Source organism: Bos indicus x Bos taurus, unplaced genomic scaffold (genome assembly GCF_003369695.1).
Source record: "Bos indicus x Bos taurus breed Angus x Brahman F1 hybrid unplaced genomic scaffold, Bos_hybrid_MaternalHap_v2.0 tig00011622_arrow_arrow_obj, whole genome shotgun sequence".
NCBI classification, from domain to species: domain Eukaryota; kingdom Metazoa; phylum Chordata; class Mammalia; order Artiodactyla; family Bovidae; genus Bos; species Bos indicus x Bos taurus.
Window position 1 is genome coordinate 35,155 of NW_020867858.1, and position 22,310 is coordinate 57,464.

At 50.8% G+C, this 22,310-nt stretch overlaps 1 pseudogene; it reads left to right on the forward strand.

Annotated features, from left to right (window-relative positions):
- Window positions 1–14,917: 14,917 nt before the first annotated feature.
- Window positions 14,918–15,487, forward strand: LOC113889218 (annotated as a pseudogene).
- The last annotated feature ends 6,823 nt before the right edge of the window (window positions 15,488–22,310 follow it).

Genomic DNA, 22,310 nt, shown 5'->3' on the forward strand with positions numbered 1-22,310 from the left:
TCAAATGGTTAGTTTCATGACATGTGAAGTTTCCATCCACTAAAAAGAAAAGATTCCTAGATGACCCTTGAGGGTTCCATAGCTCGTTCTTCTATTCTTCCCATGCACGTGAGGACCACGGGCGGCCCACTCTTCCTCTGGGGGAAAGGACACCGTGCTTGCCTGCAGTTCCAGCAGTCATGGATGAGGCTGCTCCAGCCGTTCGTGTGCAGTCCTGTGTGGATGTGTTTCAGTTGACTCAGAGGCACCTAGAAGCATGCTTGCCGATCTTAGGAGAAACCTGTGGATATTGCTCAGTTGCTAAGTCGGCTCCATGAACTGCAGCACGCAGGGCCGCTTGTCCTCCACTGCTGCTGCTAAATCACTTCAGTCGTGTCCGACTCTGTACGACCCCATAGACGGCAGCCCAGCAGGCTCCCTCGTCCCTGGGATTCTCCAGGCAAAAACACAGGAGTGGGTTACCAATTCCTTCTCCAATGCATGAAAGTAAAAACTGAAATTGAAGTCACTCAGTTGTGTCCGACTCCTAGCGACCCCATGGACTGAATCCCACCAGGCTCCTCCATCCATGGGATTTTCCAGGCAAGAGTATTGGAGTGGGTTGCCATTGCCTTCTCCAACTACCTCCTGGGGTTTGTTCAAACTCAAGTCATTGAGTTGGTGATGCTATCTAACCACCTCATTCTCTGCCGTCCCCTTCTTCTGGCCTCAATCTTTCTCAGGATCTGGATCTTTTCCAATGAGTCACCTCTTCACATCAGGTGGCTAAAGTAGCAGAGCTTCAGCATCATCCCTTCCAATGAATTTCCAGGGTTGATTTCCTTTAGAATTGACTGGTTTGATATCCCTGCTGTCCTAGACACTCTCAAGAGTCTTCTCCAGCAGCACAATTCGAAAGCATCAATTCTTTGGTGCTCAGCCTTCTTTATGGAAAATGGTAACCCACTCCAAGGTTCTTCCAAGATAACCTCACAAATGGTATGAAAACTGTAAAATTATGTTACCTTTCTTCAAAACTGCCACACTGCCTGCCGAGGTGACTGGATCAACCTTCTTTCCACCAACAATGATGAGCTTTTCCATTGTCCTCCTCACTGATCAACAGTAGGCATTGCAAGACTGGTGGGTTTTAGCCATTTTAACAGTATGGCTAAACATTGGCCCTGCGTGTGAGGAGAGCTCCTAGGGAGGGTCTGGATTTTCTCTGGTCCTGATGCTCTCAGACATCTCCCCTCCATACCTGTGGGGACGGACCCTCACTCTCCTGAAAATCCACTGCACTGTGACCTTCACAGAAGGGGAGTGGTCCCACAGAGAGCACAGGTCTCATTACAAGCATGGGGTTCCAGACCCCCGGCCCACCATATAAGCTCTGTCTCACACACACCAGAGTGGGCCGAGAGGCCCTCCCTGCCCCAAGGGCCCCTCCACGATGCTCACAGGTCATGCTGTCACCTCAGTAGCAGCCTGGGTGGTGGGAAGATGGAAGGATGATGAAGCCCCCTCTGCCTTTGGAAATGCATCTGATGCAACATGCAAGTGTCTCTGTTCCCAGTGTGCTGTCCTGTGGAAGCTGGAGAGGCCAGCTCAGGGTGAGTGTGTGAGATGCGCCCCGATAGACCCCCATCCTCCTCCACTCCGGCTCTGGCCATGTCCAGAGAAAAGGCTGGAGGTCAGTGGGTGGCAGAACCGCATGGCCAACCCCGGCTGGCAGAGGCGGTGGCCGCAGGAGTCCTGGAACAACATCCACTTCTTGGAAATGTCCCATTACACTCTCTCCTTTTCTGTCAGGAAGCGGGCAGGCCGCTCTGTGGGTGTCCCCATGGCCCTGCCTCAATGGGCCAGGCCAGGATCCCCACGAGGCCACCCCAGCACCTGTGCACTCCCCACACTGCATCTGCTCCCTGACGACGCCTCACACACAGCATCTCTGTTCAGGGGGCAGGTGACCGGGGGCAAGCCCTCTGGGCCAGCACTTTGGTCCGTGTAGGTCAGGAGCACCCTCTCAATCACCCCCTCTGGGGAGGGGGACCAGCTCCCTTGTACAGGATTCCTTCTAGCCCAAGAAAGGAGCTACAGGACTATTCCCCTACCCGACCTCACCCTGCACCCCAACTTCTGAATAACGACAGCTTCTGTAAACCACGTGTGCAGGGGACGTAGGAGCTGGTGATGCCCCTGGTGGCCACACGCGTGTGCTCCACATGTTCTCCACACCAAGCCCTGAGGTCCCCCCCATTGCTGCGGGGCCCCCTCTGCCAGAGGGAAGGGGACCCTGTGTGTGGCAGCTGCAGGTCTGGCTTAGGCGCTGCCCTGCTGTGGGCCCCTCAGAAATCCCAGGGGTCCCTGGCCTTTACTGGCTCTCCTGCCACCTGTGGGCATGTGATGTTTGCCTCCTTCTAAGGTTGTGCCTGTTTCCTCCCCAGCCCACACTCAGGAGGCTGACACGAGCTCCGGAGACCCATGGAGCCAACTGGGCTGCTAAATACAGCCAGAATGAATACCGATCCTTTTCACACCCAACTCGAGAGCTGCCCTTATCCCTGCTGGAGACTATTGGTCAGCAGGTGTCCTCCCACACTCTGAAGAAGACAGGGTGTAGGTACAGAAGGGTGGAAATAGTGGCCGGGTACATCACATCTAAGCCGAGTGAGCTTCCTGAGACTCCTGTCTTCGGTTGTTGTCTCTGCGGCTGATGCTCCGCACGGAGGACCATCCAGATGGGGAAGATGGAGACCCTGTGGACAGTAGGAGCCAGGCTCCATGGCATCGGCAGCCTCTTTCCCATTGACAGCTCATCTCCAATTGCACATCTCAGGGACTCGGAATACCTCAGGGCTGAAAAGCACTGTTGACCCAGTTATCACCACAGAACTTCCCAGGAGCACAGGGCTGCCAGAGCCCACACAATGCACACCCTGTGTTCCTGCAACCAAAAGCACCACGCCCAGAAATCAGAGACACACCTTCCTGGGACATCGTCCGTGACACACGCCTCCCCAGTGACAGCCGCTGCTGCACAGGGCTGAAGGCAGATGCAGTGCTCTATCCTCCACAGTATCCAGCAGGTAAAAGCAAACACCTTCCCCGCCTGCAGGAAGTACTCCCTCTGACCATTTCTGCAAATGGTGAAGAGGACCTGAAGGAGTCTGTGACTCCCCCAGGATGACAGCAGGCACTGACACTGAACACAGAGCCAAGAGGAAGGGGTCAGGCCTGCCAAGCAGCAGGGCCCAGGGACATCCCGGATCCCACGCTCCTTCCACTCTGCTCGCCTCACCACAGGCCGATCCGCTGAGGGCCAGGAGTCGGGGCCACGAGTAGCGGCCTTACTGGCAGAGCCAACAGACAGAGCAGAGGGCCGACGAGACTCCTCCCGAACCATGTGGCCTGGAGTTTGACTCCTGTTTCTCTTACAGTGTGGAGACTGGGAGGTGAGGAGGTCGGGTGCTAAAGTGCTAAAGGCCACAGGCTGCTGCAGACACTTCGTGCTTCCAGCCAGATTCTGCATGGAGGGCTCAGGTTCTCATCCCCTGCAGCCATGCCCAGCAGGGCTTGACCAAGGGTTTCCTGTGAGCTGACTCTCAGGCAAGGGGCCAGGGTTCAGGAGACAGCCACTGCATACACCTTGGGCCACTTCCCTGTAGCGAGCAGCTTGCAGTCAAGGCAACAGAACACAGATGTGAAAGGGAAGGAGCCAGATCCGACCTGAGTCAGACGTGTTCTCTCCCAAGACAAGAAGGCAAAAAGAGAAACAGACCAATGAGCAAAATGCAGCAGAGGGCACCCTCTGTTGATACAGAGTTCTCATATTATGGATGAAAGCGAAATCTTGCTTTTGATTCTGCCCTGTGAGTGAGTTTCTGTCCTCTGTGGATGGCTACAAAGTGGTGTAAAACTGCCTGAAATACTTCCTCGCTCCCCTTGGGTACCATGCAGCCCCCTGGGTCCACAGAGGCACAGGCGAGAACCATCCCCTGCCGGGAAAGAACCACACAGAAGGTCACCCAGGGTCTCGCAGTCAGGCCTGATTTCTGGTCTCACCAGCCAGGGTCAGCAAGAATCACAGAGAGTGTCCCAGAGGAGAGTGGGGAGCCTGCTCCTCAGGGGGCCTAAACGACGCTTCCAAGCAAAAATCAAGAGGAACACGTGGTTTGCAAGTGACCTACCTGCTAATCGGAATGAGACACACGCAATTATGAGCTTCTAAAACATTTTCAACACCTACAAATGTTAAGTGACGTGAGCAGTGTCTGGTTCCAATCGCCAAAGTAGCAGGAAGTGGTGCTCGCAGGGAGGAAAAGAGGCCTGTGCAGGAGGGGGCCTGGCAGCTCCAGGGGGCAGAGTGGGGGGCCGTGAGCCGTGTTGCAGGTGTACATTGGGCGTGCAGACCGCTGGAAGAAGGGCTGGACGTGTGGAGTGGAGACAGGCCTCTGCTCCCCTCCCCTGCCCCTCCCATGCCACCCTCGTGGACACAGCCTCCCCCCTGCCCCTGGTCAGCCCCGCTGCACTGATGACCAGGCTTGCCCAGGGCCTCGCCCTGTGACTGTGACTCCGTCTCTGCACACGACCCGCCCAGGGCTGGGCGCTGGCAGCCCCGGCACCCTTTGTTCTCTGTCAGTGTCTCCTCTGACGGCAGTGGCCTCAGCACGCGGCTCAGACCTGGCTTCTCTGCGGGGCCTCGCCTTCTCTGTCCTCGCTGGCAGACATCCCTGAGCAGCGCCCCCATGCCGGCAGAGGGCTGGGTCTCCCTGAGGGCAGCCCTCTGGCTGCTCGGGCTCTGTGCAGTGCTGGCCCCTGTCCAGTGCTCTCCGGACCGTCCCTCATGGCGCTACATCTCCACGGAGGTGGTGATTCCCAGGAAGGAGCTGCACCAAGGCAAGGGCGCCCAGGTGTTGGGCTGGCTCTCCTACAGCCTGCGTTTTAGGGGACAGAGGCATGTAATCCACATGCGACGCAAGAGGCTCTTTTGGCCTGGATACCTGATGATGACTCAGGATGACCAAGGAGTCCTGCAGACGGACCACCCCTTCGTCCCTGAAGACTGCTACTACTTTGGCTACCTGGAGGAGATCCCTTTCTCCACGGTCACCATAAACACGTGCTATGGGGGTCTCCAGGGTTATATGAAGTTGGATGACCTCGCCTACGAAATCAGCCCCCTCAAGCATTCTCGAAAGTTTGAGCACACTCTTTCTCAGATGGTGGCAGATGCCAGCACAATGGGACCGATGCCCAGACTGGGGTATGAGGAGGAAAGGGACCCTCTGCTTTCTCCAGCAAACATCACTGCAGCCCCCAGGATGTCTAGTAAGCTGTATATGTTTCATGAAGCACTTATGAAAGGATTATGTCAGTCTACTAATGCATTTTACAGAACTGCAAACAATGTGTCAGAAACTGTTCAGTACATGGTGGATGTGGGCAATATCATTGATGCAGTTTATCGTGGTCTTGAGACAAGGTTTTATATAAGTGTCATGCACATTTATAATGTTAGGGACCCAGTCAGCACTGCATCTCTCAGACGAGGGAGTGCATACTTCCAGTTCTATTCAAGAACCTTATTTCCTGCTTTTCACCCACATACAGCTGTAGTCTTTAGCACAGCTGAACCGCCTGATGGTGTCTATGTTCCAGGTCTGTATAGTTTCTGCCATTCAGGAGGCTTGGTGCCAATTGCTACATCAGGGAAAAATACCCTAACGGTGGCTCTCTATGTGTGCTTTCTAATTGGCAGAAGTATCGGTCTGTATTATGACTACCCAGACTGTGTTTGCCAGAGAAGGACCACCTGCATTATGAATGGCTACCAGTCACTGACAGATGCTTTCAGTAACTGCTCCTATGGGCATTTACAACATATAGTTATGCGTGATAGAAGCTCTTGTATGTTTCACCCTGAGCCGGTATATTACAATAAATCGATGACACACGAACGTTGTGGAAACAAAGAAGTGGAAAATGAGGAGCAATGCGACTGCGGCTCCTTCAAGGAGTGCTATAGCAACCCATGCTGTGACAACCTCTGTTCTTTCACTGAGGCAAGTATTTGTGATGCAGACACATGCTGCACAAACTGCACATTCTCCAAGCCCGGGACGCTCTGCAGACCCATCCGGAGTATGTGTGACCTTCCTGAGTACTGCCGTGGGATAAGCAAGACCTGCCCTAGAGATGTTTTTATGCAAGATGGAACCCCATGTGGTGAAGAGGGGTACTGCTTTAAAGGAACTTGTACTGACCGTAGTGTGCATTGCAAAGAAATCTTTGGTAGAGGGGCTTTGAATGCTCCGGATCAATGCTATACTATAAACAGAAAAGCTTACCGATTTGGATTCTGTAGAAGAACATCTTGGTCTGTCCGCTTTATAGCTTGTTCACAGCAGGATCAGCTTTGTGGAAGGCTGCAGTGCACCAATGTCAGTTTTCTCCCTCCACTGCAGGAACACGTTGGATTTCATCAAACGCATACGTTAGAAGCCTTGTGTTTTGGGCTGGACCTACACCGTGGGCAAGGAGCAGTTGATTATGGCCAAGTGAAAAACGGTGCCCTCTGTGCTCCTGGAAAGTACTGTTTAAACACCTTCTGCAACGGTTCTGTTAGTAAAATGGAGTATACATGTTTCCCTCAGAAATGCAACTCCAGAGGAGTTTGCAACAGTGAAGACAACTGCCATTGCCACCTGGGCTGGGCACCGCCGTTTTGCGAAAACACGGGTGACGGAGGGAGTGAAGACAGCGGACCCCCTCCAAGACTGTTTCGATCGGTACCATATGACGAGACAATTTTAGTCTATGTGAGACTGGTGTTCGGTCGCCTGTATGCCCTTATAGCTGCAGTCCTCTTTGGTGTGGCCACAAATGTAAAAACTATCCATACCAGCAAAATTAAGGAAGAGACAGTGCATCCTGTGTAAACCAGCCTCCTGACCCCTGCACAACTGCAGGGGAGGTAGGAGGAACTTCTGAGAAGGAGTCAGTGATAGACAGCAAAGCTGAAGTCTGCGGCAGACAGGGGTGGGGGCAGGTATCAGGAGGGTCAGCATTCTCACACCAGGTCTCTTCGATAGGCCGCTGATCAGAACTCTGAAATAAATCTTGAAAAGCATACATAGGTGTCCTCTAATATTTTGTATTCCTAAGAGCCCAAACTGAGCCTGAGACTGGTCGGGAGAGACCTGAGTCAGCAACTGGGTCTTGACCCAAAGTTGCTGGTCCCGGTGTTAACAACCCCTTTAGGGGAAACTTTATTGGGGGTTTCTCCAAATCAGTGCTCTTGAACACTGAGGTTTTCCTCATCTCCTAGGTAGCTTCTCTTTTGCCAAACCCAAACTGGATTCAGGGTATTCAAGGGCTACTCCCAGTCGAGGACTACTCGTGCAGGGTCGGGGGCTAATCGAGTGATCTGCCACATGTGGCAGCCCCACTGTCCTCTGGCAGCTGGGCAGGGTGGGAGCCTTCCACGTCCAGCCTCAGGACAGAGCAGAGGCCCAGACAGCCATTTCTTACCCTTGGGTGACCTCTGGCTTTTTTTGAGGTGAACATCATGTGCGTGTGTGCAAGAGTGAGTGTGCTCAAGTGCTGGGTGTGTCTGGCCCCCATGAGGACACCCCCTGGGAGGTCAGCCTGGTGCTCATGGCCTCCAGGCTCTGCAGACCCAGCGCTAGAATCTAGGTGGGCTCTCCTCTTTTTTCCACAATTCTTGGGTAAAGGCTTTAAAGTCCTCAAACTCAAACTGGGTTCTAAAACTCAGAGATGGAAGGTTCTGGAAACACTCTCCTGGCCCCACAATGGCTCCAGTTTGTGGGAGCCCAGGGACCACCGGGTCTGCTTGGGAGACGCACTGCCAGCACTCTTGTGTGAAGACCCTCCCAACCGCCCAGGGTCCTCCTCCCTCCCACCGACCCCTGCCTGCAGAGCCCAGTGCAGGCAGAAGAGGTGCCACCTACCCTGTCCAGGGGCAGGACTGATCCCCTTTCTCTTGGTAGGGCTGGCAGAGAGCCTGGGTTTAGGTGCTTTCAACACTGGGGCACCTGGTCAGGACCTTGACAAAGCCTCCTTTGGCCCACCTGCTCCCTCCCGTACCTGAGGAAGCAAGTGGACCAGAGACAGCACCCCATGGTGAAAGGCCTCTCTTCCCCAGAGCCCTTGAGAGACAAGGTTCTTCTCCTTCCAGAGGTTCTTCCCCCATGTCAGAGAAGAAGCTGGGGAAAGCGGGCTGCTGTGGGTTAGCCATTGCAAAGGCCCACTGAGCACAGTCAGCGGCTCCGGGTCCATCCAGGGCTTTGGGAGGAGGGAGAGGACGCAGAGGCAGTCTCATCATGTTTCTTGACCTGAAGCAGCCCAGGGGAAAAACACACATTTGGTATTAGTCAATTCAGAAACTGAAAGCAGAAATAGAGTCTAAAATAGAAGATACCTTCCCCTGTCTCCGGGGAAGAACCAAGGAAACCTGGACCAAGCAGCAGGTATCAAAGAGTGGGGCTGATGGCGGTGACTGGTGAGTGAGCCCAGGAACCCTGGACGGGCTGGGAGGAGCTCGTCGGCGGAAGGTTGGGCCCACCCAGAAGGAGATGCTCCCTAGGCCTCCCACCACCCCCCAGAGCCACATCTTCCTGACCGGCCCTGCCTCAGTGCCTCCCTGTTGGAGAAGACTCTGGAGAGTCTCTTGGACAGCAAGGATATCTTACCAGTCCATCCTAAAAGAAATCAGTCCTGAATATTCATTGGAAGGACTGATGCCCAAGCTGAAGCTCCAATACTTTGACCACCTGATGTGAAGAACTGACTCCTTGGAAAAGACCCTGATGCTGGGAAAGATCGAAGGCAGGAGGATCAAGGACAACAGAGGATGAGATGGTTGGATGGCATCACCGACTCGATGGACATGAGTTTGAGCAAGCTCCGGGAGATGGTGATGGACAGGGAAGCCTGACGTGCTGCAGTCCATGGGGTGGCAGAGTCGGACACGACTGAGCACGTGAACTGACTGAACTGAGGCCTCCCACCACTCCCCAGAGCCACGCCTTCCTGCCTCAGCACCGCCTCCTGCCCTCAGCTGTCCTTGCTCATAGACGCCAGCTGGCCCCCCTACAGGGGACAGCACTGCAGTCCCTGTGGGCCGGGTGCTGCTAGCAGCCTCAGAAGGAAAACCCACCTGCATGGAGCCCCCAGGACAGGCCGCAACACCCAGCCCAGGCCTAGCTGGTAGGCCTGGACACTGGTGAGGGCCTCAGCAAGCAGCCACAGCTGCCCAGCACAGCTGCAGCCCCACGAGGGCACATGCCGGGGGCGTTCGGCTCCAGGGACCCTACTGGCCACCTGGGGCTCCAGAGGTGACCTGGAGAGGATGAGGGGAGACGTGCCCTCTGCCTGGAGCCCCGTGCAGGTGCCCACGGGAAGCCTGGAGCAGTGGCCAGGAGCTCCTGTTGTCCTCAAAAGCGCAATATCAGCCCCAGAATGCAGGGCCTGGCGAGTCCTCCATCCAGACCCAGCACAGTGCGCGTCGTCCACTCAGCCTGAGCTCACTGCAGACCTGCCCTGGACTCCGTGCCTCTGCGCCATCCTCCCCAGAAGCCAGAGCCCTTCCCCACCCTAGAACCAACCCTGCCCACCCACCCCCAGCGCCGTCTTCTCATCACAGCCTCCGTTCTTGCATGGAGATCTGGCCCCACCAGCAGCTGGCAGGAGACGGTGTGCTGGGTCCTTTGCAGCCCGTGCCAAGCCTGTGGAGTAATTAATCGTCACAGTTCCCACGGGTCCCCTGGGAATTCCTGGTGAGGACCCAGCGAGTGACATCTGGGCACCGGGCGTGCTGCCCAGGCCACACCAAGCATTCAGTCTGCCAGGGTCTTCACCAGCTCCTGCCACTCTGTTGCTGCAGCCTGAGCCCCTCCCTCCACCTGCAGCAGCAGACACACCTGCCCCACCCGCAGCTCCGAGACTGTGCGCCCACCCCCAGCATGGCCATGCCTGTGGAGCCAAAGCCTAGCCATGGGATTCACTCCAGCGGCCCTGCCCCTCAGGCAGGGCACGACACACCCTCAAGCTGGAGGCCACTACCCCAGCGGGCAGTGCTCATGGACAGCCCAGCCGTCCAGCCATGTTTGCAGCAGTGTTCCCTGTCTCTGCCCCACCTCAGGGGCTCTCCCTGCCCTGCACCACCTGCTCCCCCTGCAGGCTCTGCTCCTCTGCCCTGGACACACTGCAGGCTGGGAGGACCGAGCAGGTCCAGAGCACAAGGGTTAGCAGAGCATGCCAACAAAGTCAATGCCGGCACCCAGAACGTTCCTTTTCTAGCCACAAAACTGAGTGAGACAGAAGTAAGAATCTAATTAGAATGCGAATCCTCAAGAAAGCGCTGAGGTTACCGAGTTGTAATCATCTGCACAGGCTAATCCGGGCCCTGGTGGATTTGGGGCAAGCTTTCGGACATCTGCAAAACTGGTCATGCCCGCGTGTAGGAATCCTGCCCAGATGCCCTATGGCCGTGTGTGGGGACCCTGCCCTGATGCCTTCAAAAGGAGAAGCTCGGGCTGGATGACGTGTCAGCAAACAGCCAGACATCATCAATGAAACTCTTATTCTTGTTTGTTGTGGTTTAGACACTAAGTTGTGTCCAACTCTTCACAACCCCATGACTGTATCACCTGCTAGGTTCCACTGGCCATGGGATTTCCCAGGCAAGAATAATGGAGTCTGTTGCCATTTCCTTCTCCAGGGGAGCTTCCTGACCCAGGATCAAACCAGCATCTCCTGCATTGGCAGGAGGCTTCTTTACCAGTGAGACACCAGGGAAGTCCAGATGAAATTCTAGGAAGCCAAATTCTGTCCAGTTCACTGCACAGACTCGAACCAGACACTTAGAACTCTGTACAGCTCGCCCAGTGATCTCCCCACATGGGAAGCAAAGACTCACTCTATGAAGCCACTGCAAGCCCATGTGGACACCAAGGGGACACCCCTCTCCCCTCCACACCTGAAGTGACCCTGAGAATTGATGAGATGGCTTTTATATCTAAGGCAGGACAGGCCCTCAGTGTAGTGTGCACCCTCCCCGTGCTGGGCCTTCCTGGCACCTGTGGTTCTGTGGCACAGCTCAGCCTGTGCTCCTCAGATGGCAGAGGGCCTGCCCCAAGGGAAAGGGCAAGTTTCCTCTCTTTCGACACCGGCCGTGTAACTTCCTAAAGATCAGCACTCTCTCCCAGCTCAGGAGGGGTCTCGGCTAACCTCTGCCCACTTTGTACGACTTAGCTGGCTGGACACCCTTGGTGACCTTTCTGTAAAATACCCTCACCTCTTTCCGATGGACGATGCTTTGTCTCAAAAATGTGCATGACTGTGCCTTCGACTCCTGGAAGGCAGAGTGACTTCTGAGAATCCACTTCCCTTCTGGGGCTAGAATCCTCAGTTTGGCTTGAATAAAATCTCCCTTTTTCTTCTTACCTTTGAGAAATGGAGCACTTCCTGCCATATCAGTAAACAAGGATGCCACAGTCATCTGGAATGCCAGCCCCCCAAAGGTGAATTCCTGAGCCCCGAGGGTGCCCAGGGAGGTGAACAATACCTGCCGTCCAGCAGCCCACAGGCTGCAGCCACTCCCCTCAGTGAGCCCGGAGGAAACTCAGGATGTGAAAATGCAGGACACTGGCCCAGACAGCTGAGGTGTTATGAAATGAATGTTTTCAGGGAGCCCAGACTCTTGCATCTTCCCACACACAGAAAAGCACTAAATTCCTGAACTTGGGTTATCTGGCTTTCTTTAATTAGCAATACCCTTTTGACATACAAACTACCTTCCCTTTGTTGCAAAACTTCTGTATCACCTGGCTCCCCCACCACCCTCTATCCCAGACATGAGGCCCCAGCTCCCTGGCAGTCTCACAGCACGCCTAACGCACTCCCAGCAACCACCTCCCAGGCTCCAAAATCACTGCAGATGGTGACTGCAGCCATGAAATTAAAAGATGCTTGCTCCTTGGAAGAAGACCTATGACCACCCTAGACAGCATATTAAAAAGCAGAGACATTACTTTGCCAACAAGGGTCCATATAGTCAAAGCTATGGTTTGCCAGTAGCCATGTGTGGATGTGGGACTTGGATCATAAAGAAGGCTGAGCACTGAAGAATTGGTGCTTTTGAAGTATGGTGTTGGGGAGCCTCGGGAGAGTCCCTAGGACTGCAAGGAGATAAAACAAATCAATCTCAAAGGAAACCAATCCTGAATATTCATTGGAAGTACTGATGCTGAAACTGAAGCTCCAGTGCTTTGGCCACCTGATACAAAGAGCTGACTCGTTAGAACAAAACTCTGATGCTGGGAAAGCTTGAGGGCAGGAGGAGAAGGGGATGACAGGGGATGAGAAGGCTGGCTGGCATCACCAACTGAATGGACATGTGTTTGAGCAAGCTCTGGGAGATGGTGAAGGACAGGGAAGCCTGGCGTGCTGCCATCCATGGGGTCTCAAAGAGTCGCACATAACTGAGTGACTGAACAGTAACAAAACTTGATGAGATTTTGATAATGTGTAAGTTGTCCATTTTGAGGCTTTTTTCCTAAAAACAGAATAAAAAGAGAAACACTTCCCAGCTCCTCGCTCTCTATATCTCCAAGAGGATAGCCTCTTTCTTGTGATGCCCAGAAATTAGAAACAATTCCCATTTCAAAGATCAGCTTAATGAATGCAACAACACTGCCATAATGATGCTTGGAAACCCCACCTGTCGTTAATTCCCGTGATTCCTGGTAGACAGCAGGAAGGTGGTATTCACAAGTAGTCATGCTCAATGAGTTAAGATGTTCCAATAAAAATACATACAGTATGACCCTATTTTGTAAATCCTAGAAAATGAAAAGTAATCTGAAATAATCTTCAAGTAATCCTGAAGAAAAGATCAAGATTACATGGGGACAGGGACGAAGAAGAGAAGGGACAGTAAAGAGGAAAACCAGACACTCCTGAAAATAATGAAAGGAACTGATTTGTTCTCTCTTGATAATGGTGATGTCTACGTCAGTATTTATCAGAGTGTATGTGGTTTATTGTATCAAGTACCACATTAAAGCTGTTAGAAGTGCAAAAGTGGATGACTTGGGATTTAAGGGGTGAAAGAAAAATAATGAAATGTTAGACTCTTGAAATTACTTGTAATGGGCCCTACTGTCTCCATGTATTTTATGTCAATACAGGAAGAGAACAAAGTTCTCATGCTCAGGTTACAGAAGGGGCTCTCAAACCTCCCCAGGCGTCTCTGTCCTGAAGTGGTTCAGGGGGCAGCCAGGCTCAGGGCACACATGTGGACACTGGATCTGACGGTCACCCAGTGTTTATCCTTGGTTGCTCCAGAAACCCTCTGCAGTCCTGGGTGTAGTTTATCTCTCCAATATGAGGGTTACAAGGCCACCTGCCTCACAGGATTGTGTGCATGAGAAAAATGACCTGAGTGTTATTGCTCTGGAAAAAAAATTGTATTTCCCAAATACTATCAACATCACAAATCTAAGACACTGGCTTGTTCTCTGGAACTCTGTCCTTTCTGCTGCCATTCGATGACATGACTTCTTCTATACAAGCAGCTCTTGCAAATAGGGCCCTCCATCTGCTGAAGCTCCAATACTTTGGCCACCTGCTACGAAGAGCTGATCCATTGGAAATGACCCTGATGCTGGGAAAGATTGGAGGAGAAGAGGGTGACAGACGATGAGATGGTTGGATGGCACCACTGACTCAAAGGACAGGAATGTGAGCAAACTCCAGGAGATACTGGAGGACAGAGGAGCTTGGTGCGTTGCAGTCCATAGGGTCTGAGAGAGTCAGACATGACGGAGCACCTTTATCAATGTCGTATTGATTCTTCGTCTGAGCTCTTGTGCAAAAATGTGTAATAGTATTTTGACATATTTAATTTTAATTATAAACAATTTCCCAAACTGAATTGTATTAAATGAAATAAGATCATTTAAAAATGTATCACATTTAAATAACTGAGGAGTGAGGTCACGTCTTCATGTGACTCGCTGAGCCCACAGACGCTTGTTCTGACACAACACACCTGTGCACAGAGGGGCCTTCACCGGCCCTGTTTGGTCCTGAAACCTGAAGACCGCGTTGCATTTCCTTCTACACGAAGAGCAATTGGTATGGTCACCTCCAGTCCTCCAGCTCATCAAGGCCAGGTCAGATGCTGGGGCAGGGCTTGAAGGTTGTCACTGATTGCACCTGGTAAATAACAGGCTCAGCTGCTTCCAGGTGTTGGATGGCACTCCTCCCCTTCCCCACCCCACAGCGTCTGCTCACTTTTCAGGTCCAGACCAGAGGGTGCAGATGTGTGCTCTGATTCTTACTCATCCTGCTTTAGCTGAGTGCCTTATTATCTACACACAGGTAGGTTCTTCCTTACCTAATTTACCCTACTACTATTATTGAAAATCTAGAAGTAATGTGGTAAATGCTATTTCCTTCTACAATTTTCTTTCCATATATTTCCTTCTATAATTCTGTAATTATATCTCCATCTATAAAAGGACTCTTTTCATGAAACAGATTGGAGGGGAGGGCTTTTCATAGACAGCAGTTTCCACATCAGTTGATACACAGGTGAGAGCCCTGGGCTGAGGGAGAGCTGACCTGTCCCAAAGCTGCAGTGTTGAATCTCAGGGTCACATGGACAGGGTGTCAGTCAGACATGGGGACACACACTGCTCTTTTCAGGCTCCAGGAGAGATAACACCACTGATGAAAGCACTCCCCACCCCTGGCAAACCCTGTGTAAAGTCCACACATGACTGTCATGATGTGACTGTCATCATCCCCAATCTATATCCTCACAGACAGAAATGCAGGTGCTGAGGCCACAGCCTCAGAGCCACAGGGAGACACAGCACCAGCTCACTTAAATTTAGGTTCCTCCTCAGGCTTGAAGAGACTTGCGGGAGTGGTGACTCTCATCTGCTCGAAGATGAACCCACTGTGGACCCTCCTCTCTGTGCTGTCAGCCCCCAGAGGGGAGTGTCTCTGGGTCAGACATGGGCACGTGGGGAAGCTGCCTCTGAGCCCAAGGGTCACCGTGCTTCTCTCTCTCCACAGGGGTCCTGTCCAAGGTGCAGCTGCGGGAGTGGGGCCCCAGCCTGGTGAAGCCCTCACAGACCCTCTCCCTCACCTTCATGGTCTCTGGATTCTCATTGACCAGCTATGGTGTAGATTGGGTCCGCCAGGCTCCAGGGAAGGTGCCGGAATGGGTTGGTGGTATAAGCAGTGGTGGAAGTACATACTATAACCCAGCCCTGAAATTCCCGGCTCAGCATCACGAGGGAAACCTCCAAGAGCCAAGTCTCTCTGAGCAGCGTGACAACTGAGGACACGGCCGTGCACTACTGTGTGAAGGACACAGTGAGGGGAAGTCAGTGTGAGCCCAAAAACCTCCCTGCATAGGGGCCCGTGACCACCAGGGGGTGTTCAGGACGCAGTACAAAGTTGAGCCCCAGAGCAGGTGCAGAAGAGGCGTTGGGCGGTGGGGGTCCTGGGAGGATTCTCCTCAGAGTCTCTTTCCTCCTCCTGGCCAGGAGCTGCACCACAGACCCATTTCTGTGTCCTGGTATTTCATCGTTGTCGTTTATGTCACTCTCAGACAACTGTGTATGTATATATATTTTAGCTTTTCCCTGAAGAAAGGATAGCTTTATGCAAACACACACACATAATACTCAACAGCTAAAAATTTTCTCCTTCAGATCATGAACTCATTGTTGCCAAATTCAGACTTAAATTAAAGAAACTAGGGAAAACCACTAGAACATTCAGGCATGACCTAAATCAAATCCCTTATGATTATACAGTGGAAGTGAGAAATAGATATAAGGGACTAGATCTGATGGACTGCCTGATGAACAATGGACGGAGGTTTGTGACAATGTACAGGAGACAGGGAGCAACACCATCCCCAAGGAACATAAATGCAAAAAAGCAAAATGGCTGTCTGAGGAGGCCTTACAAATAGCTGTTAAAAGAAGAGACGGGAAAAGCAAAGGAGAAAAGGAAAGATATACCCATTTGAATGTAGACTTTCAAAGAATAGCAAGGAGAGATAAGAAAGCCTTCCTTGGGGATCAATGCAAAGAATTAGAGGAAAACAATAGAATGGGAAAGACTAGAGATCTGTTCAAGAAAATTAGCGATACCAAGATGGGCTCAATAAAGGACAGAAATGGTATGGACCTAACAGAAGCAAAAGATATTAAGAATAGGTGGTAAGAATACAAAGAACTGTACAAAAAAGATTTTCACGACCCAGATAATCGTGATGGTGTGATCACTCACCGAGAGTAAGACATCCTGGAATGTGAAGTCAAGTGGACCTTAGGAAGCATCACTATGAACAAAGCCAGTGGAGCTGATGGAATTCCAGTTGAGCTAATTCAAATCCTAAAAGACAATGCTGTGAAAGTTTGCACTCGATATGACAGCAAATTTGGAAAATTCAGCAGGGGCTACAGGACTGGAAAAGGCAGTTTTCGTTGCAATCCCTAAGAAAGGCAATGCCAAAGAATGCTCAAATTACCGCACAATTGCATTCATCTCAAGCGCTAGCAAAGTAATGCTCAAAATTCTCCAAGTAGGCTTGGACAATATGTGAACTGCAACGTTTCAGATCTTCAAGTTGGTTTTAGAAAAGGCAGAGGAACCAGAGATCAAATTGCCAACATCTGCTGGATCATCAAAAAAGCAAGAGAGTTCCAGAAAAACGTCTATTTCTGCTTTATTGACTATGCCAAAGCCTTTACCTGTGTGGGTCACAATAAACTGTGGAAAATTCTTAAAAAGATGGCAATACCAGGCCTCCTGACCCACCTCTTGAGAAATCTGTATGCAGGTCAAGAAGCAACAGTTAGAACTGACATAGAACAGACTGGTTCCAAATAGGAAAAGGAGTACATCAAGGCTGAATATTGTCACCCTGCTTATTTAACTTATATACAAAGGACATCATGAGAAACGCTGGGCTGGATGAAGCTCAAGCTGGAGTCAAGATTGCCGGGAGGAATATCGATAACCTCAGATAGGCAGATGACACCACCCATATGGCAGAAAGTGAAGAAGAACTAAACAACCTTTTGATGAAAGTGAAAGAGAAGAGTGAAAAAGTTGGCTTAAAACTCAACATTCAGAAAACTAAGATCATGGCATCTGGTCCCATCACTTCATGGCAAATAGATGGGGAAACAGTGGAAACAGTGAGAGGCTTTATTTTGGGGTCTCCAAAATCACTGCAGATGGTGACTGCATCCATGAAATAAAAAGACGCTTACTCCTTGGAAGTAAAAAGTTATGACCAATCAACACAGCATATTAAAAAGCAGAGACATTACTTTGTCAAAAAAGGTTCGTCTAGTCAAGGGTATGGTGTTTCCAGTAGTCATGTATGGATATGAGAATTGGACTACAAAGAAATCTGAGCCCCGGAGAAATGATGCTTTTGAACGGTGGTGTTGGAGAAGACTCTTGAGAGTCTCTTGACCTGCAAGGGGATCCACCCAGTCCATCCTAAAGGAAATCAATCGTGAATATTCATTGGAAGGACTGATGCTGAAGCAGAAACTCCAATACTTTGGCCACCTGATGCTAAGAGCTGACTCATTTGAAGAGACCCTGAGGCTGGGAAAGATTGAAGGCGAGAGGAGAAGGGGACGACAGAGGATGAGACGGTTGGATGGCATCACTCACTCCACGCACTTGAATTTGGTAAACTCCAGGAGTTGGTGATGTGACGTTGGTGATGCCAGGGAGGCCTGGCGTGCTGTGGTCCATGGGGTCACAAAGAGTCAGACACGACTGAGTGACTGAACTGAACTGAAATAGTCACATGATAAAATAATATCTATATGAAAAGACAGGGCCATCCTATATTGTGTCTTCAGGCCTCTTCCTAGATGCAGTGATTTCAATGTAGCTCATAAAACACGTGCTCCCCTAACCAAATTCAAATACTGAGAGAGCTGAAGAAAAGAGACTTCACAGGGACCCAGAAAGGCCACGGGGATGGTGATCACACTCCATCCCCACTTACAAGGACAGGGCTGGTCCACATGGAAACTCCTCCTCATGCTCCAGGGTACAATCCACCCCTGGGTAAGGGAGCTCACATCCCTCCTCCCACAGGGCTGAGGTGTCAGGGAAGGCAGGGTGGTGGTGTAGAAGATGGGGGTGTGGGGTCTTCTCCTCTGCCTGGTGACAGCTCCCCACGGTGAGGTCTCAGGTGCAGACATGGGTCTGTAGGATGGTTGCAACTGCAGGTTACTGATAGGGACTGATGATTCTCCTTCCCAGGTGTCCTGCAGCAGTTGGGCCCAGAACTGGTGAGCCCTCAGAGACCCTCTCCTCACATGTGCTATCTCTGCTTACACCATCATGTGGTTATAGTCAGAAGTGGATTCGCCAGGCCGCAGGGAAGGGGCTAGAGCAGATGGCATGCATAAACTATGATGGTGACACTTACTACAGCCCCTCCATTAAGAGCCACACCTCCATCTCAGAGACATCCAAGAATCAGTTCTCCCTGCTACTGAGCTCTGTGACCACTGAGGACATGGCCGTGTGTTGCTGTGCAAGAGACACAGTGAGGGGAAGTCAGTGTGAGCCCAGACACCAGCCACCCTCCGGGGGCCCCATGACCACCAGCGGGTGCTGGGGACACACAATTGTGTGTTTCAGGAGCAGGTGCAGATGGTGATTGACAGCTGGTCTCCTCTCAGGGGGCTTCCTCTCCTTGTAGCAGTTTTTCTGGGGAACTTCTCTGCATTCATGACTCTTAGTTACCTCCTCAGTCTCTGAGGCAGAATGGTGGTTGGGATAGGGGAGGATATCCTCACTGCACGAAAGGCACAGTCTTTTAGGGTTGCTTCCTCTTGTCACTTAGGCCCCTTCTCTGGACATTTGGTGTAATCTCGCTAAGTCCACAGGAGAGGCTCTGAGTGACTCAGCAGTGCTGCTCATCACAGCAGGGCCAGTGAACGAGCTAGCCAGGGGTCAGCAGTGTAAGTGCAGCTGGACTCAGACAACAGAGGTGTATAAACCCAGAGCCAGGGAAGAACCCCCCTTGGTGGTGCTAAGTGAACTGACACCTCCCTCACAGCATCAGCCACAGTTCTCTCCATGGAGATGCAGCAGGACCTCCATGCCAGCCTGAGATAGAAGCTGAGTCTGCTGACACCACACACAGATGCAGGAACATGAAAAGTTTGTGTCATCTGTGTTCCTTCATCTATGTCTGTGGTGTCCTCAGACTCACCTTCTACATCAACCTGGGTTGGGGGTCCCACTGAATTTCCATGGAGAAAACTATGAATAATGCTCTGAGTGTGGTGTCAGCTCTTTGAGCACCACCGAGGGGCATTCCTCCCTTCACTAATTGACAGGCTCTAGTAGGTGCAGTAGCTTCTGTCATTTGGGTGGTTTTATGGCAGATAGAGGACACATACTAAAGGGAAGCTTGTACTTGAAAAGCAATTCTTACTTTATGTCCTCAGCTTTCTTGTCAAGGTATGAACCACCAGAAGTTTATACAAGGACAAGTCTTTCAAGGAGAGAGTACAATACATCTAAGGAATATACTGAATATTCCCTGATGAATAAAGAAGCCATTGTGGGCACCGTCCTGGTGTTCAACCATCCCTCCTGACTGTCTCATGGAACAAACACTACCTTTATCTTATGGAACTTAGTGATTTTAAACACTTTTGTCCTATGAATGCTAGTCGCTTCAGTCATGTCAGCCTCTTTACCATCCAATGGACTATAGCCCATTAGGCTCCTCTGTCCATGAGATTTTCCAAGCAAGAATGTTGGAACGGGTTGCCATGCCCTCCTCCAGGGCATCTTCCTGACCCAGGGATCAAACTTCTGTCTCTTACATCTACTTATTGGACAGAAATGGTATGGACCTAACAGAAGCAGAAGATATTAAGAAGAGATGGCAAGAATACGCAGAAGAACTGTACAAAAAAGATCTTCACGACCCAGATAATCACGATGGCATGATCACTGACCTAGAGCCAGACATCCTGGAACATGAAGTCCAGTGGGCCTTAGAAAGCATCACTATGAACAAAGCTAGTGGAGGTGATGGAACTTTAGTTGAGCTATTCCAAATTCTGAAAGATGATGCTGTGAAAGTGCTGCACTCAATACGCCAGCAAATTTGGAAAACTCAGCAGTGGCCACAGGACTGGAAAAGGTCAGTTTTCATTCCAATCCCAAAGAAAGGCAATGCCAAAGAATGCTCAAACTACCACACATTGCACTCATCTCACATGCTAGTAAAGTAATGCTCAAAATTCTCCAAGCCAGGCTTCAGCAATACATGAACCATGAAATTCCAGATATTCAAGCTGGTTTTAGAAAAGGCAGAGGAACCAGAGATCAAATTGCCAACATCCGCTAGATCATCGAAAAAGGAAGAGAGTTTCAGAAAAACATCTATTCCTGCTTTATTGACTATGCCAAAGCCTTTGACTGTGTGGATCACAATAAACTGTGGAAAATTCTGAAAGAGATGGAAATACCAGACCACCTGATCTGCCTCTTGAGAAATTTGTATGCAGGTCAGGAAGCAACAGTTAGAACTGGACATGGAACAACAGACTGGTTCCAAATAGGAAAAGGAGTTCGTCAAGGCTGTATATTATCACCCTGCTTATTTAACTTATATGCAGAGTACATCATGAGAAACGCTGGACTGGAAGAAACACAAGCTGAAATCAAGATTGCCAGGAGAAATATCAATAACCTCAGATATGCAGATGACCGCACCCTTATGGCAGAAAGTGAAGAGGAACTCAAAAGCCACTTGATGAAAGTGAAAGTGGAGAGTGAAAAAGTTGGCTTAAAGCTCAACATTCAGAAAACGAAGATCATTGCATCCGGTCCCACCACTTCATGGGAAATAGATGGGGAAACAGTGGAAACAGTGTCAGACTTTATATTTCTGGGCTCCGAGATCACTGCAGATGGTGACTGCAGCCATGAAATTAAAAGACGCTTACTCCTTGGAAGGAAAGTTGTGACCAACCTAGATAGCATATTCAAAAGCAGAGACGTTACTTTGCCAACAAAGGTTCGTCTAGTCAAGGCTATGGTTTTTCCTGTGGTCATATATGGATGTGAGAGTTGGACAGTGAAGAAGGCTGAGCACCGAAGAATTGATGCTTTTGAACTGTGGTGTTGGAGAAGACTCTTTGAGAGTCCCTTGGACTGCAAGGAGATCCAACCAGTCCATTCTGAAGGAGATCAGCCCTGGGATTTCTTTGGAAGGAATGATGCTAAAGCTGAAACTCCAGTACTTTGGCCACCTCATGTGAAGAATTGACTCATTGGAAAAGACTCTGATGCTGGGAGGGATTGGGGGCAGGAGGAGAAGGGGACGACAGAGGATGAGATGGCTGGATGGCATCACTGATTGGATGGACGTGAGTCTGAGTGAACTCTGGGAGTATGTGATGGACAGGGAGGCCTGGTGTGCTGTGATTTATGGGGTCTCAAAGAGTCGGACACGACTGAGGGACTGATCTGATCTGAAGCAGTTCCTTATCACTAGCTCCATCTTTAGATAATTATGTGAGTCTCATTCAACAGAAATCACACAAAGACAAAGTGAACAGAGTAAACAATGAGAAAGTGAAAGTTGCTCAGTTGTATCCAACTCTTTGTGACTCCATGGACTAAATAGTCCATGGAATTCTCCAAGGAATAATACTGGAGTGAGTAGCATTTCCCTTCTCCAGGGCATCTTCCCAACCCAGAAATCAAACCCAGGTCTCCCAAACTGCAGGCAGATTCTTCACCAGCTGAGCCACAAGGGAAACCCAAGTATACTGGAGTGGGAGCCTATCCCTTCTCCAGCAGAACTTCCGGTCACCAGGAGGTGAAATCCTATATTGCAGGACGATTTCCACCATTGAGCTTTGAATTCAGTCGCTCGGTAATGGCTGACTCTTCACAACCCCATGGACTGCAGCATGCAGACTGTCCCTGTCCATCTCAACTCCCAGAACTTGCTCAAGCTTCTGTCCACTCCAGGTCAAGGACAACCATCAGCAACCGGCTGGTTCCTATATCAAGAGGTTGTTCCTCCTGATTTCCATCATTAAAGCAAGGAAATTTTCAAACCAAAACTTTCTTACAAACAGAGTCCAAACATTGCAGCTTCAGCTTCAACATCAGAGCTGGGCAATCCACAGTCCAGGTGAGATCTCCCAGGATGCGAAGCTGGAGGAGCACCTTCAGGATAATTACTACCAATTTCTGCAGGACCA